Below are 17,973 nucleotides of genomic sequence, written 5' to 3'. Positions count from 1 at the left end.
TGAGAGAAGTAGCCTGTCAGACAGGCTTGTTTTTCTGGAGAAAGGAATGCCATCTGGGATGGTACGTCTCCAAGCTTGCTCCCAGGAATACAATTTTGACTGGGGACTAGTTTGGATTTCTTTTCGTTGACAGTGTACCCCACTGAGGTTAGAAGGTCCTTTACAAATGTTAGGTGCTGCAACAGCTTTTCTTGACTGTCTGCCTGAATCAAGCAGTCGTCCAAGTATGAGTAAAGTTGAATATTTCTTTGTCTGCAAAAGGCAATGGCTGGAGCCAGGCATTTTGTGAAAACTCTAGGAGCAGTGGATAAGCCAAAGGGAAGTGCAGAGAACAGATAATGCACAAATCCTGCCCTGAAACAGATATTTCCTGCAGGAGTCCCTGATTGGGATATGCAGATATGCCTCCTTTAGGTCTAGTGTGGCTAACCATGCATCTCTGGACAGCATAGGGAGAAGCTGCTGTAGGGTGAGCATTTTGAATTTTGGTACCACCAGAAAGGTGTTTAGAATGGTTAGATCTAAGATTGGGTGCCAGGTGCCCTCTTCTGGGTACCAGGAAAAGTCTGGAATAAAAACCTTGGCCTATCTGTTCTGCAGGAACAGGCTGAATTGCCCTTATGGAGAACTGGGTTTTGTGCCTCTGTCCACTGGTTTGGAGGAAGGTCTGTGAACCCTTTTGGGGTTGGCAGCGTGTGTAAATAAAATTGGTACCACTGGGATACTATGTTGAAGACCTACCGATCGTTGGTGATGGAGGGCCAGTCTTTTGCATGGTAGGCAAGTTTTCCTCCTAGGGGCATGAGCAATTGAGACGTAGGATTCTTGAAAAGAAATTTGAGAGAGTCACGGACTCTGTAGTACCAGTCAGGCTGGAATCCCTGTTCGAGGGGGTGGGATTCATAGCTGTAGTTGCTTTTATTCCTTTAGATCTTTGGGAGTTGACCTCTGGGTCAGCCGTAGAATTCTTGAAAGGAAATTTGTGAGAGTTAGGGACTCTGTAGTACCCGTCAGGTTTCTTGGGAGCAGGAGGTAAAGTATCAGGAGTTAGACTGGATTCCATAAAGACATCCACAACATCCAGAACAAGAGGGATAGCAAAGGGTCTGTGCTGTGGTAAATCTAAAAATTCTCCGAGTCCCTTTTTAGACTCAAGACAAAGTACAGTTTTGTACCTACCATAAATGTAGATGTCCGATAGGAATGCATCTGCAGTCCTTACAAATGGGTTGTCCTGTCAGGCAGCCCTTCGGTCGGCCGGATTCCAAAGTCTGGGTCTGGCTTCGGCTGGTGTCGCACTTCACCCGACGTCATTGCTGCAGTTACTCGGGTATAAAGGCATCAGCCGACGCCATTTTCCTCAGTGTTTCTTGCCCCAGGTGCCCTCTTGGAAGGCTAAATTTTGATAAACGCCAATGGTTCAAAATATTAGAGAGCAAACAAAAAATAAGCATGTATGTACATATATACAAACAAATACACCATAATAGATTCCCCAGCTAGCTATAAGAGGGGCAAATACCCTAGGAGTACCACAGAGGGGAAGGAGGGTGGGTAATCCTGACTGCAGATGCATTCCTATCGAACATCTACATTTATGGTAGGTACAAAACTGTACTATGTCCTTCAAGGATGCATCTGCAGTCCTTACAAATGGGTAGAATACCATAGCCAAACTGGGGGAGGAGGAAAGATAGAATTATGGTGTAGTTAAGATCCCTTGCAAACCAGCAGTGGCAAAACCTGCTCGGGATCTAGAGTATAAAGGTAAATTAAAATGCTTGGCAAATGTATGCACGGAGCTCCAAGTAGCAGCCTCTAAAATGTCTTTGGTAGCCACTCCTCGTAGAAAAGCTGTGGTAGTGGCTGTAGCTCTTGTAGAGTGAGGCTTGATGTTTTCTGGAGTTTTCTTTCAATGGTAGGAGTAACAAAATCTAATGCAATTTCCTATCCACTTAGATATTGACTGTTTTGTAACTGCTTTCCCTTCCATTCCTGCTGCATATGCTACCAGTAGCTGGTCAGTTTTTCTATTGCTCTTGGTCCTGTCCAGGCAGTAGCGTAATTGTCTGTGTACATCCAAGGTATGCAACAGTCTTTCTCCCCTGTTCTGTGGATTGGGGAAGAATGTAGGTAGGTGGATAGCCTGATTTAAAGATACTCTGGAGACCACCTTAGGCATAAAAGTAGGATTTGTTCTCATGGACACTATCTTGATGGAAGATCAGAAAGGGTTGTACTGCCATTAATGCCTGTAGCTCAGAAACCCTTCTTGCTGAAGTGACTGCCAGCAGGAAAGCAGTTTTCCATGATAAGTATTGCAATTCTGCTGTTGCTGCTGGTTCGAAAGGAGGTAGTGTCAATTTTTCTAGCACAAAGTTAAAGTCCCATGCAGGTAATGGTGGCTTCCTAGGAGGTTTTACATTTTTAATTCCTCTCAGAAACTGCCTGAGCAGAGGATGTGAGAAAACTGGAGGATCCAAGTCGTATTCTGCTGAAATAGCTGAGGCATAAATCTTAATGGAAGAGTAGGACAGGCCTTTGTGGAATAGCTCTGCCAAGTATTCCAGGATGACTAACGTAGTGAATCAAACAAACTAGTAGTAACAAAAAGGCAAGGGAAACTTCCGAAAATGCACCAGCAACACCAGCAGTCCAGTAGTCCTTAACGCAGTTTTTATTTTATACAGAAAAAAGCGTTTTCGCTACTGTCACGTAGCTTCATCAGAGGTAAATGCAATCAGTTAATACAATGAGTAAGAAAGCCTTTTAACAAGCATTAACTCTGATTATAGGAAGTGACGAAATTTAAACCTTTTCACTTTCCTGTAAACACCTTTTGACACAAGAAAGATACTTATCGACACGATATGTGTCGTATTAGTACGATATGATGATAGTCAACTTGGTATATAAAAAGTTGTCCCTTTTAGGTAGGATAATATGAGTTCAGCAGTTTAGTGTTGAACATATACACATTTATACACTTTTATTAATTTTAATTGATGTCAAGTTTTAATGAATGTAACTGGTTAGATATGTAATTAATGTGGATCTTTGTGTCAAAAGGTGTTTACAGGAAAGTGAAAAGGTTTAAATTTCGTCACTTCCTATAATCAGAGTTAATGCTTGTTAAAAGGCTTTCTTACTCATTGTATTAACTGATTGCATTTACCTCTGATGAAGCTACGGGACAGTAGCGAAAACGCTTTTTTCTGTATAAAATAAAAACTGCGTTAAGGACTACTGGACTGCTGGTGTTGCTGGTGCATTTTCGGAAGTTTCCCTTGCCTTTTTGTAAGTATTCCAGGATGTTGGCTATGTTTACCAGTGACACATCTTCCCCTTTAGCAGTACTCCAAATGAGATATCTTTTCCATTTTGCTGAATAGGTTTTCCTTGTTGAAGGTCTGCGAGCTTCCAAGATAATGTCCTTAACCCTTTGGGAAAAATTTGGGTTAATTTGTCTTGTGCAATGTTCCAGGCAGTCAGCTGCAGAGTTTTCAGGTTTGGATGCAGGGTGTTGTAATTGTTCTGAGTTAACAGCAAGGGAACTAGGGGTAAGGGCCATATCTGTTCCCGAGACATGCTCCTCAGTAATGGGTACCAATGTTGCCTTGGCCAATCTGCAGCTATCAGAATGATCCTTGGACGGTCCTCTTTGATCTTCAATAGCACCTTGTGCATCAAAGGAAGTGGTGGGAATGCATATGCTGACAGATTTTTCCAACTGAAGGATAGGGAGTCCACCTTCCATGCCAGTGGGTGGTACGTCCTGGTGCAGAATTTCTTTAATTGGTGATTGAGTGGGGATGCAAATAAGTCTATTTCTGGGAGACCCCATTTTCTTGTAATGGTTTTGAAGATGTCCGGATGCAGCATCCATTCGTGGGCATCCATGGTAGTCCTGCTTAATATGTCTGCTAGAGTTTTCTTTTCCTGGTACAAAGATTGCTTGTAACTGAATGTTGTAACTCAGGGCCACATACCAGAGGTCCAGGGCCATCCGGCATAGAGGGTACGAATGTGTGCCTCCCTGCTTGTTGATGTACCACATAACTGTGGTGTTGTCTGTCCTTATCATCAATTGGCCTTGTCGAAGAAATGGTTTGAAAGTCTGAATTGCCAGTTTTACTGCCAGCATTTCCTTTAGGTTTATGTGTAGGTGCAGCTGCTCGAGTCCATAAACCCTGTATGCATCTGTTCATCATGTGGGCCCCCCAACCGAGGTCTGAGGCGTCCATTGTGATGGTTTGGCCTGGTTGAGTGCTGTGGAAGGGCAATCCTTCGTTTGATTGACAGGCCTGAGCCCACCATTGGAATTCTAGCTTCAGGCATGGAATTATTGGAATTTGAGTTTCTAGGCTGTGCTTGTGCTGAGACCATAAATTCCTTAGGTACCACTGTAGTTTTCTCATATGCAGTCTGGCATGTGGGACCAATATTATGCAGGATGCCATGAAGCCCAATGCTTGTAGGACTTTTCTTGCTGTTAGATGGTTTTGTTTTGTTAATGCCAAGAAGTAGAGAGGAGTTGCTCCTGTTTTTCTACTGTTAGGAATGCCATTTGTTTGGAGGTGTCCAGCTCCGCACCCAAAAAGGTTATCTTTTGGGATGTTATCAGCCTTGACTTTTTTATATTGACTGTGTATCCCAGGGCTTGTAAAAGGTAAATGACTCTTTTCAAGTCTTCTGCTAGCTTGTTTTTGTTGTCCGCTTGTATTAGGCAGTCGTCCAGGTAAGGGTAGATTTGGATCCCCTGAAGCCTGCAATGAGCGATTACTGATGCCAGTCATTTCGTGAACACTCTGGGCGCAGTAGATAAGCCAAAGGGCAATGCTGAGAATTGATAATGCTCTGATCCTGCAAGAAATCTGAGGTATCTTCTGCAATTTGGTCGTATGGGGACGTGCAGGTATGCCTCCTTGAGATCTAGAGTTACCAGCCAAGACTCCTTGCCCAGCATGGGAAGAAGCTGCTGTAGGGTCAGCATTTTGAATTTTGGAACAATGAGGAATGTGTTTAAAGCGGACAGATCGAGAATAGGTCTCCATTTGCCTTCTTTCCTTGGTACTAGGAAGAGTCTGGAGTAAAAGCAGTTTCCTTGCTCCATATGTGGTACCTTTTCCACAGCTCTCATCTTTAATAACGGATTTACTTGTTGTAGAGCTACTGCCTTTTGATTTGGAGGTAGGTTTGGCATTCCTCTCTTTCCTGGTAGAGTATGGAAATGAAACCTGTAACCTTGGTCTATTGTCTGCAAAATCCACTTGTCTCTTGTGATGTAATGCCAGTTCTTTGTAAATAAAGCTAGCTTCCCGCCTAAGGGTGCTTCCAGTTGTTCCCTGGTAGGCGGTGCCAAAGCCAAGTCACTGTGATTGTCCTGTAGTAGTGGTAGTGGCTGTCTGTGCCTCGCTGGTTGTTACCCTGCCACTGGCATCCCCCTGTAGGCACCTCTGGATTGGCTTCTGCCTCTCGAACGCCTATTCCTGCCTCTCTGTGCTTTGGAGGAGTCTGGAAAGGACCAATTCTTGGAGGGCCAATTCCTGCTAAACCTTGGAGGTTGGACCTGTAAGAAATCTTTCACTGTTTGGACAGATTTTGCCTTCTCTTCCATCTTCTTCAGCACCTGTTGTGCAGGAGAGCCAAACAAATTGACCTTGTCCATGGGAGCATCTAATAGTTTTGATTTGACATGGTCCGGTAAGGCCTGCTCTTTTAACCATGCATGCCTTCTGATAACTGTGCCAGTCATGGCTGATCTAAAGGAAGCCTCCAGTGCATCATAGCCGCATTTTAAGGAATGGTTACTAACTTGCTGAATGTTATGTACCATTTCCTGAACATATTTCTTGTCTAAAGGTTCATCAGAGGACAGTTTTTTGGTTAACTGGTCTAGCATAAATTCTTGATACTGGATGATATGAAATTGACAGTTCAAGGCCCTAGCTGACAGAGTAGCAGAAGTGTAAACTTTTTTACCCCATCTCTAAGGACCTGGATTCCCTTTCAGAGGGAGGGATTTTTGGCAGAGGTAGATGCTACAGCCTTAGGTCCCTGGGAGATAGTCTCGGGATCTGCAAAAGGAGCCTTGTATAAATGGTGATGTGTGTCCGGGACCCTGTAGAACCTATCGGGCTTAGCAGGGGCCGGAGGTAATGAATCAGGAGCAGTACAAGCATCATTAAATGCATCATCTACAACAGACAGAACTGGAGGTATAGCTAAAGGCCTATGTTGTGGTAAATGCAAAAAGGTTCTAAGCCTTTTTCTGGAGTCTGAAAAATCTTGGCCCTGCCACTGAAATTGTTCCCTCATAGCATGCAAGGTTTCCCCAAAGGAAAATTCCTCAGGTGGAGAGGCAGAAGGGATGGACTCTTCAGCATCAGAGTCTTCATAAGGGGAAAATGAGCCTCTGGAGGGTCTGTATTATCGGAATCATCTGTGGAAACTGGCTCAGGGGGCTCTGCTCTAGGCCTCTTCTCTGGAGGTGGGTGAGAGGCCCTGTCTGGGAGAGGTTGGGATCCCCGGATTAAAGAAATGAGATCCTCTGCTAAACTAAGCATTTGGGAACTGGAGCTAGGCCTGTGAGAGGGGGTCTTAACAGGCACAGATTTAGTAGCTTTAGCTGCTTTAGCCCTGGCAAAGGCCTTAATGGACATGGCTGCAGGAGGCCTAGCAGCTCCACGTGCAGGGGTTGAAATATCCAAGGGAATAGTGTCAGATAATTCCTGAGAAACCACAACTGCAGGTTGGATTTCAGAAGCCGATTCCACCAGGTTGGAAGAGGCCTCGGTAGAAGGTAAGCTTTCGGCTGAAGGAAGAACCGCTTGCTCGGTTTCAGCCGAAACAGAGACACTCGCGGTTGTCTTAACCATGGTTTCGGCTGAAGCCGCGGACCGCAAGTGTCGGTCCTTTTCCTTGCATTTTTTGGATATTTGTGAAGTCGGAGGATCCGACGGCATAATAAGCAAAATCAGAGCCGAAAAACTGCTCAGCAAATTCCGACCGAAGTCTAAGCGTCCGTCGGTTAAAAGAAGCACAGGCTAGACAAGCTGCTACGTCGTGGTCTGGGCCTAAATAAGGTAAGCAGTAAGAGTGGAAATCTTTATGAGGTATTTGTTTCCCACAAGTTAAACAGTTATTCACTTTTTCTGACATCGGCTGAGGCAAGAAAGAGTCCCCAACGGGGTACTTAGCTTTTTAAAAGTCTTCGGTAGTAGTAATCTCTGGTTCTGACCGACCGGCACTTGCGACCAGCTTATGCTTTGGGCGCCACGCGGCAAGAAAGACTGAGGAAAATGGCATCGGCTGATGCCTTTATACCCGAGTAACTGCAGCAATGACGTCGGGTGAAGTGCGACACCAGCCGAAGCCAGACCCAGACTTTGGAATTCGGCCGACCGAAGGGCTGCCTGACGACAGGACAACCCATTTGTAAGGACTGCAGATGCATCCTTGAAGGACATCCCTGGCATTCCCAATGGAAATGCTCTCTCAAGGTATGTAAGGTTTCACCAAAAGAAAAATCCTCTGGAGGAGAAGCAGAAGGAATGGATTTCATCTGCATCTGAATCCTCATAAGCAGATAAGGGCAGGTCATCATAATCAGAAACCTCCTCAGACTCTGACTCCTGGTCAGATAAAGCTGCTGGGGACAAGTCCCTTTTCCTTTTAGCAGGGGAAGGCTGGCTTCCCCTAATCAGCATAAGGTCTTCCACCACTTTATGTATCTGTGTTTGTGGCAGTGAAGCAGGCGCTTGAGTTTGGGTCATCTGTTATTTAGGCATTGCTCGTACTCTGGGCCTTAGAAACTCGGTAGTTTTAGAAAGAACTGAAGACGCGAAAGTCGTCGGTACATGTCCAACATCGGTAGTGCAAAGAACTTCCTCAGAAGCCGGTGCCTGCACAGCGGCTCCAGACCCATCCAAGGTAGAGACATCCACAGGTTCTGTAGTCAAAGAAGTCTCTCGTAGCATGCCGGACTCCAAACTGGTCTCGGTAGCGGCCTGAGCATCCATTGAAGCAGGCATCAGAGGCTGCGAAAGGACTAGAGTACCAGCGAACTGGTGACTAGCTCAACGGAAGCGTTGTCGGCAGTTTTGACCTGTGCGGTCTCTCTCTGTCTTTATCCTTATGTTTTTTTGGAAGATCGGTAGTCTGATGGCTTAACAAAGCCATTTCAGAATACGGAGATAGAGAGCAAAAGTATTTAGTGACAATAAGGGGCCGACGACGTATAGTTAGTGTGTTGAACAAAACAGTCAGCAAGGGACATCGTGGTCAGACCTAAACAGGTGACGCAGTAAGAATGGAAATCTCTGTGCGGTATTTGCTTTCCGCAGAAAAGATTGTTAACTTTTTCTGACATCGGTTAGAGCAAGAAAAAAGGATCCCCAATGGGGTACTTTGCTTTAGAAGACTTCAACTTCAATTTTAGAAATGAAAACTCCAGTATTGGCTGACCAGCACTTGTGAAAACTGCTTTTGCTTCAGGCTACTCGGCAAGAAAGACTGACGTAATGGCGCCGGCTGCCTGTTTTTATACCATGGACGACCTGAAGTCAGTTCTGAAGCGACAGCAACCGACACAGAAATACTAAGCCTCTTCTATCTGGGCCAACTTGAGGGCTACCCCTGATAGGATAACCAAAGTGTGAAGACTGCAACAGTGAAACACGAAAGTACAGTTGTGTACCTACCATAAATGTAGATGTTAGAGTGTATTCACTGTTGCAGTCATTACACTTGGGTTATCCTGCTGGCAGGCTACCCACAGTCGGCCTGAATTCCAAAGTCTTGGTCCGGCGTCAGTTGCTGTCTCCTCTTCCCGGACGTCAGTGCACCAGGGGTATAAAAGATGCAGCAGACGCCATTTTTTTCAGTTTTTCTTGCCCCAGATGTCAGGTGCCCCCAAAAGGATAGGCTGTAATAATTATGATAAAAAAGCATGCACATAACCTTCATCTACAAGAAAATACACCACATAGGTACAGATAAGTCCCAGCAAAGTGAAAAGGGGGATGGTGGGAGGGTAACCTGGACTGCAACAGTGAATACACTCGAACATCTACATTTATGGTAGGTACACAACTGTACTATGTTCATAGTGTTTCACTGTTGCAGTCATTACACTTGGGTTGAATGGGCGGCTGGGCCTAAATAGAGTTTGGAGTGGCTAAGAGGCCCTGCAGAACTGCTGTGGCAAAGCCTGCTCTGGGTTTAGAGTAGAGAGGTAAATGGTATTTTGTAAAAAAGTGTGCACTGAAGTCCATGTTGCAGCCTCCAAAATATCGTTGGTTGGTACTCCTCTGAGGAAGGCTGCTGCTCTGGTAGTATGTGGCCTAATGCCCTTGGGCACTGATTTGCCATGCTGTGAACAGCAGAAACAAATGCAGTGGCCTATCCATTTTGAAATAGTCTGCTATGAAATGACTTTTCCTTGGGAACCTGCAGCATATGCCATTAAGAGTTGCTCAGTCTTTCTGAAGGCTTTAGTCTTGGCCAAGTAAAAGCGTAGCTGTCTGTGTATGTCCAAAGTATGTATAAGTCTCTCCTCCTTATTCTGGGGGCTTGGATAAAAGGTAGGCAAATGATTGGTTTGGTTAAGAGCCACGTTGGACACAACCTTAGGCATAAAAGGTGGGTTTTGTCCTTAGAAAAACCCTGTCATGATGGAAAATAATAAAAGGTTCCACAGCCATTAGTGCCTGTAATTCTGAGACTCTTCTTGCTGAAGTTATTGTTAGAGCAGCGGTTTTCCATGACAAGTATTTTATCTCTGCTGTATTGGTTGGCTCAAAAGGAGGTAGTGTGAGTTTTTCCAAGACAAAATTGAGGTCCCATGTAGGTATTGTAGCTCTCCTTGGAGATCTTATGTTTTTGGCCCCTCTGAGAAACTGTCTCAGCAGTGGGTGAGAAAAAATAGGTGGGTCCGTATTGTAATGAGCTGAAATGGCAGAGGCATGGATCTTAATTGATGAGAAGGATAGGCCTTTGTCCAGCATCTCAGTTAGGTATTGCAAAATCTGAGGAATATTTGGTTCAAGCGAGTCAATTCCCTGCGTTTGGTTCCAAGCACAGAATCTCTTCCATTTTTCTGCACAAGATTTTCTGGTACTGGGCCTCCTGGCCTCCAAAATAACATCCATAACTGCTTTAGAGAGAGGTGTGTTCTGAATGATTACATTATCCGCCATGCAGCCAGATTTAGGGTTCAGAGTTGGCAGTGCAGGATTGGATTGTTCTGTTGGGTCAGCAAATGAGGTATTAGTGGCAATGTCCAGGCTGGGCCTTGAGACAAGCTCTTAAGGATTGGGTACCAGTGCTGGCGTGGCCAGTCTGGGGAAATCAGTATAATTTTTGGCTTCTCGTCTGACCATTAGGAGCACCTTGGAGAAGAGAGGCAGAGGAGGGAAGGCATATACTGTAAGGGCTTTCCAGCTGAATGAAAGGACATCCACTTTCCATGCTTGCTTGTGGCAAGTCCAAGTGCAGAATCTCTGTAGCTGGCAGTTGTGAGGAGAGGTGACTAGATCTATTTCTGGGCATCCCCATTTCCCTGTTATTCTGAAGATTTGTGGATCCAATTTCCACTCGTGAGGATCCAAGAGGTTTCTGCTTAGTTCGTCTGCCAAAGTATTTGTCTTTCCTGGCAGGAATTGTGCTGGCAGATGTACTTGATAAGTCAATGCTGTGTTCCACAAAGTCATGGCTTGCCTGCAGAGGGGGTAGGAAAGTGTGCCCCCTTGCTTATGTACCACGACTGTAGTATTGTCCGTCTTTATCAGTAGTTGTCCTGGATGAAGTAGGTCCTTGAAGGCTGTCAGGGCATTTTGTACAGCTAGCATCTCTTTTTGATTGATATGAATATGCATTTGGTTTGTGGGCCATGTGCCCTGAATACATTTTCCTGCCATGTGCGCCCCCCTAGGCATAATCTGATGCATCTGTTGTTAGTGTCTGCCTGGCAGTGGGTATGGTGAAGTGGCTGTCCCTTGTTGTGGTGACAGGCCTGTGCCCACCATTGAAATTCCTGTTGCAGGCAGGGAATGAGAGTAATTACTGTTTCCAGGCTGTGGCAATGTTGAGACCAAACACTTTTTAGATACCATTCTGCAGTCTTGCATATGGAATTAGAATGCAGGATGCCATGTAGCCCAGAGTGTGCAGAATTTTTCTTGCAGATAACTGGGTCTTTGTTGCCTTGTCTTTGAAGTAAGAAGTCAGATGTCTGTGTTTGTCTGGAGTGAGATAAACCATCTGGGCAGTTGTATTTAAGCTTGCACCCAGGAATATTAGCTCTTGAGAGGGTACTAGTTTTGATTTATTTTCGTTTACTGTGTACCCTAGGCAAACTAGTAATCTTTTTACAAACGCCAGATGCTGTAGTAGAACAGCTTTGTCCTTTGCTTGAATAAGGCAGTTGTCCAAGTAAGGGTATATTTGAATTCCTCTGTCTGCAAAATGTAATTACTGGTGTCAGGCAGTTTGTGAAGACCCTGGAAGCAGTAGATAAGCCAAAGGGCAGTGCAGAGAATTGGTAGTGCATGGAGTCAGCTATGAATCTGAGGTACCCTCTGCAAGACTGTCTGATTGGGACATGCAGGTATGCCTCTGAGGTCCAAAGTTACAAGCCAAGCCTTCTTGTCCAGCATGGGCAGAAGCTGCTGCAGAGTCAACATTTTGAATTTTGGGACGTCCAGAAAAGTATTGAGAATAGACAGGTCCAGAATTGGTCTCCAGGCTTTGTCCTTTCTTGGTACTAAGAAAAGTCTTGAGTAAAATCCTTGTCCCTGCTCTTGTTGTGGCACTGGCTGAATAGCCCCATGTCCATGAGGGATGAAACTTGTTTTTTGTGCCTCTTGACATTGATTGCGTGGCAGGTCTGGCATACCTTTTGCCTTTGAAAGGGTGTGAAAGTGGAACCTGTAAGCCCAGAGAGACTATTATAAGAGCCATTTGTCTTGGGTGATCTTGTGCCAGTTTTGTGAAAAAAAAGGGCTAGCCCCCCCCCCCCCCAAGAGTGCTGCCAAAAAATAAGTGCTTGGCACTGGCAGAGGGAAGTCATTGGGACCGTTTTCTATAAGGCTGTGATTTGTCTTCTCTGCTTTTGGAGGTAGAAGCACCCCATTGTTTGGGTGAACCCTGGGGCTGTTGCCTGCCTCTAGGGTGTCTGAATCTGCCTCTGTGGTCTGCCTGACACTGGAAATGACCAATTCTTAGAGGGCCAGTTCCTGCTAAATTTGGGTGGCTGTACCTGAAAGAAATCCTTTACTGTCTGCATAGATTTTGCCTTATCCTCCATTTTCTTTAACACCTCCTCTGCCTTACCAACAAAGTATCATGCTGTAATGGAGCATCCAATAATTTTGCTTTAACATGATCAGGCAGATTATGTTCCTTTAACCAAGCATGCCTTCTAACAACAGAACCTGTAACAGCAGCCCTGCACGAGGCCTCCAGTGAGTCATAGCCACATTGCAAAGTATGTTTTCCTACTTGTTCAGCCGCATGCAATAAATCCTGCAAATCTTTGTTCTCAAAACATTCAGAATTGGTCAACATTTTTTGTTTTAACAAAGACATCAAGTACTGCTGATATTTGAGTATATGAAACTGACAATTTAAAGCCCTTACAGCCAAGGTAGCAGAAGTGTAAACCTTTTTCCCCCCATCTGTCCAAAGCCCTAGAATCTCTGTCTGAGGGAACAGGGTTTTTGGCAGAAGCAGCCTTGACCCCTTTGGGACCCTGTGAGATAAACTGAGTCAGCAGCAGGGTTTTTGTAAAGAAATTTATGGGAGTCTGGGACCCTGTAGTACCTGTCGGCTTAACAGGGGCAGGAGGTAGAGAGTCTGGAAACAGGCCGGACTCTGAAAAAACATCATCTACTATGTCTAGAACAGGGGGAATTGCAAGAGGTCTGTGCTGAGGAAGTAAAAGAAAGTCTCTAAGTCTTTTCTTAGAATCGGAATAATCCTAGCTCTCCCAATGGAAATGCTCCCTCATGGTATGCAAGGTTTCCCCAAAGGAATAGTCCTCAGGAGGAGAAGCTGAAGGAATAGAATCTTCAGCATCAGAATCCTCATAGGGAGAAACAGAATATCCCTGATCAGAAGATGAATCAGAGGAAATGGAAACCTGATCAGAGGAATCATATTTCGTGTCTTGCCTAGGCCTCTCATCAGGAGGGGGATGGGAACCCCTGATCAAAGTAATTAGGTCTTCGGCCATTTTGAGCATCTGTTTCTTAGGCATAGAAGCCTGTCCTGGAGAATGCTGTACTGATTTCCTTGTCTTTAAAACTGTTTTAGACTTTGTCTTGGGTGCTGAAGTAGGCTTTATATAAAAGTTCTGTAGGTCTGAAGACACCCTCAGAAGCCGATGCCTGCTCAGCGGCTCTGAACCCATCTGAGGGGTTAATTTCCGAAGGGCCAATACCTTGAGTATCCAGAAGCCTAGCTGACTCCACGTGGGAGTCTGAGGCGGCCTGTGAATCTGAGGTAGTGGGAGTCAGGGGCTGTGAACCGGCAACTGGCCTAGAAGAGGCTTAGTCATCGGTTTTGGACCTCGGATGCTTGCCCTTGTCTTTATCCTTGCGTTTTTTATGAATTCCGGTCAGTTCCGACGGCATTATGTAGTTAAACCTTCTGCCAAAATAATGAAAAGCAAAATCGTACAGACGCTTAATAGTGCGTTGGTTAAATCTAGCACAAACCCGACAACTAGCAACGTCGTGGTCAGGGCCTAGGCAAGGAATACATTAAGAGTGGAAATCCTTATGAGGAATTTGCTTCCCACAAGAAATACAATTGTTAACTTTTTCTGACATCGGTCTGGAGCAAGAAAAAAAAAAAGTTTCCCCAACGGGGTACTTAGCTTTATTGAAGACTTTGGATCTGAAACTCGATTTTGAAAATCTCAGGAGTCGGCCGACCGGCACTTACAAACTGCTTTTGCTTCGGGCACCGTGTGGCAAGAAAGACTGAAGAAAATGGCGTCAGCTGCATCTTTTATACCTCTGGCGCACTGACGTCAGGGAAGAAGAGACAGCAACTGACGCCGGACCAAAACTTTGGAATTCAGGCCGACTGTGGGTAGCCTGCCAGCAGGATTACCCAAGTGTAATGACTGCAACAGTGAAACATGATGAACCGTCCTTAAAGCAATAAACTTGGGAGTCCCAGAGTTCAACAGGCACTGCCTCACAAAGCTGAAGTCATCACATCACATATGCCTCTTCTGGCGATGCATGATACCTTCAGCCATAATTAAAAATTAAATTGGGAACTGAAGGGGCTATTCGGAAATTCGTGGCACCCCATTATTTTGGCCTCAAAACTGGCAAATACAGAGGAATTCAGTACAGTTGAGAAGTATAGCAGAGCTTAAGGGCTCAAAAATAACCACTACAAATCTTGCAATTTAAGTAGGCATTTGTTCCATCCAGTGTGCTGTTTAGCAAAAGAAATATTAAAATCATAACCACCTACCTTGTCCACCTGACTGCTAACTGGATGGCATTTCACCTTCAGTTTCTTTATTTTACTGTTCATAACCCATCTAGCTTTTCTCATTTAGCAAGGTCAGCAATAACCTACGAAAGTAAAACAAAAACAAGGTGGTAATAAAGAGTAATCAAAATGTTAATTTTGACATTACCTTTTTATTTCATAAGCAAGCCTAAGTGTATCGGATTTAAAAATAATAGAAACCTAATATTCTACAAACTTAGATACTGAACAGAAAAGTATAAGATTGTAAAGAAAAAAAAAATACATTTGAAACATAAAACACAAAGAAGCATGCCGTGTTAGGAAATCAATACAAAACCAATACGATCATCCATACAAGCAGGTTGTGCACCTGAAACAATGGTTACACATGTAGATGAGTGGTAAACAAGCTGTAAATTCTTACAGGTGACGAGATCATCGCTAAACACTACTGAAAAAAGAAGTTATGCACTCACAATAACATTCCATCTGAGTAGCTCTACTTCATTTGTCTTCAACCTGTAGGACACCGGAACCGAGCCGGCAATCTTACTAGCATCTGCTCTGAGCTCCAAGCTCCTCCCCTTACCCATAACACACCTCCACTACCTTCCAACCCCCAGATCGAGTTTGCTGATCCTTGTACAGATAACCAGACCAAAAAAAAATAATAATAAGGCTGATAAGGTCCGGGGGAAGGAGGGAGGGACGGTTTAAGACAAATGAAGCAGAATTACTAAGATGGAACGTTATGGTGAGTACACAACATCTTTATCTGAAGTAGTTTATTTCATTTGGTCTTCAACCCGTTGGACAGAGTCCCCAGCTACTAAACTCCTGGGTGGCCCTCATGGAAGATTATTCCGAAGCAACGCGGAGCCCAAGGATGCCCTCCTTCTGGAAGTCAAATCCAATTGAGAACTAAATGTATGAGATGAGGACCAAGTAACTGCAGAACAAATATCATCCAAAGAGACTAGACCAAAAAGTTGCAGATGTAGCCATGGACCCAGTGGAATGAGCTTACACCTGACCCAGAGTAGACATGCCTCTGTCCTTGTATACCTGAAGGATGCATGAAGAAATCCACTTAGCAATAGTGACCTTGGAGATGGGGTAAGATACAAATAACTGATCAGATTTACAGAAATTTTTTGTCCTATGTAAATAGAATCGTAACTGCCTATGAACATCCAGCAAATGGAGTTTGTATTCCATCTTGTTAGCAAAATTAGGAAAGAAAACTGGTAAACTGATGGCTTAATATTAACTGGTGATGCCACCTTGGGAAGAAAGGATGGATTGGTCAGAAGGGAAACCCTATCTTTGTGGAAAATCGTATAAGGAACTTTGACGGACAAGGTCGGCAGTTCTGAAACCCTTTTCGCAGAGTTAATAGCCACCAGAAATGCTGTTTTCCAAGATAAGAAATTTAGATCTGTGGTTGCAGCGGGTTCAAAAGGCGGAGCGACAAGAGCTTGAAGAACCACAGTAAGGTTCCATGGGGGAACAGGATCCTTGACAGGAGGACGTAACAGAAAAGTTCCTTTGATAAAAGCTTTACAGACTCTGGAGGAGGCCAGACAGGCAGAGTTCTCACCCACATGAAAATGAGAAATGGAAGCCAATTGAGCCTTGACAGTAGAAGAACTAGTTCAGTGTTGAAAAACATCAGCTAGAAAATCAAGAATGGGAGCTGTGAAGAGGTCTAAACTCCTTTGCGAGACCCAAACAGAAAAACACTTCCATTTACTGCAATAAATCTTCCTGGTAGAAGACTTATGAGCAGCCACCAAAACAGACCTGACTGAAGATAATCCAGGAGTCCTAGCGATCATTAACTGGAGTAGCCAAGCTGTGAGCTTCAAAACTGTCCAGGTTCGGATGAAGAACCCCCGATGGGTGTGAAATCAGATCGTGAATGGGATCAAAGTCGGAGCCAGACGATGAGACCAAAGGAAGGGAAACCATACCTTGCGAGGCCAAATTGAGGCAATGAGGCTCACTTTGCTCCCCAGTCGATGAGCTTTCTGTAGAAAGCTCGGAATAAGAGGTACTGGAGGCTAAGCATACAGAAGACCGGGAGGCCAAGCATGGACTAGTGCATCTCTGGGAGGCTCCCCCGGCCGGGGGTTCAGAGCGAAAAACTTGTTGCACTTCATGTTGGAAGGAGATTCGAAGAGATCACAGCAAGGCTGACCCCACTCCAGGAAGATCTGTTCCGCTACTGAAAGATTCAGAGACCACTCGTAAGGCATTAGAATAGTCTGACTTAGCCTGTCTGCTAGAATGTTGGGCCATCCCAGAATGTGCGTTGCGATGAGAAAAGGACTGGTGGAGATTGCCCATTCCCACACTCTCATGGCCTCGAGACAAAGTGGGTAAGATTTGGTCCCCTCCCTGTTTGTTGATATACCAGACCACTGACATGTCTGACCAAACTGCAATGGTTCCCAGAGGAACAAAGGCATGAAGGGCCTGCAATGATAAAAGGATCGCCGTCATTTCTAGAACATTTGCGTGCAAGCTTGTCTCCACAGGTGACCACAGGCCCTGGACTGTCCTGCCAGAACAATGCCTCTCCTCACCCGAGTTGGGAGGCATACGTGGTCACTGTGGCTTGGGCAGGAACAAAGGGTCATCCCTCCAAAATGTCTGGAGAACACATCCACCATATGAGGGATGGCCAACAGACAAGTGAATTGCATAGGATATGACAATGGAAGTTCCAACAGGGACCACTGTACAGCTAGTGTAACCGGGCACATGGGAGAAGCGTTATGGTTGCCACCACTGAACATAAGGCCCTGATTCTGCCAATGGAAGATGAGAATGGTAGATTAGACACATGCATCCTCAGGTTTTGTACTCTCTCAGAGGTCAGGAAGATTTTGCACTGTAATGCATCTATCCTTGCCCCAATATAGTCCATCACCTGGACAGGATTTAGGAGCGATTTGGATGCGTTGACTGTGATCCCCAAATGCACAACAAAGACTAAGAAATAATCTCTGGTTTGGGAGAGTAGATGCCTGGTGGAGCAGTGAGGAGTCAATCGTCCAGGTATGGATAGACCTGAATTCCCTGAGGCCTCAGGTGAGGCGCTACAACTGCCATCACTTTGGTGAACACCCTGGGGGCTGTGGGGAGACCAAAGGGTAGGGCTCGAAATTGATAATGATAGACTCCTAGATGTAAGCGGAGGAACCTCCTGGAGCTTCTGTACATCTTTATGTGATAGTAAACATCCTGAAGGTCTAACGAACACATCCAGTCGCTCTCTTGCAGGTACAGCATAAACTATAGTGTGACCATTCGGAATTTTTCTTTGGCAACTAACAGGTTCAGGGTAGATGAGGCCCATTCCGGACCTTAGTCCCCCATTTTCTTTGGCACCAAAAAAGAACCTTGAGTAGAAGCCCAATCCAGACTGATCTGGGGGGACGGTTTCGATGGCTCGTTTTCCTAGCAGCTTGG

At 45.0% G+C, this 17,973-nt stretch overlaps 1 protein-coding gene across 1 annotated transcript in view; it reads right to left on the bottom strand.

Moving 5' to 3' along the window:
- Positions 1 to 17,973, bottom strand: part of CSNK2A1 (casein kinase 2 alpha 1) — a 1,738,971-nt gene that overhangs the window by 1,499,333 nt on the left and 221,665 nt on the right. Inside the window, exon 2 of the mRNA XM_044090445.1 lies at positions 14,494 to 14,597. The gene's annotated coding sequence lies outside the window, so the exon portion shown is untranslated. The remainder of the gene's footprint in view (positions 1 to 14,493; positions 14,598 to 17,973) is intronic.

The sequence above is a fragment of the Protopterus annectens genome, chromosome 12.part0 (genome assembly GCF_019279795.1).
Source record: "Protopterus annectens isolate FY-2018-M chromosome 12.part0, PAN1.0, whole genome shotgun sequence".
In the NCBI taxonomy this organism is placed as follows: Eukaryota; Metazoa; Chordata; order Ceratodontiformes; family Protopteridae; genus Protopterus; species Protopterus annectens.
Note: the sequence above shows the minus strand (reverse complement) of the source record. Positions and strands in the feature narration are given on the sequence as shown.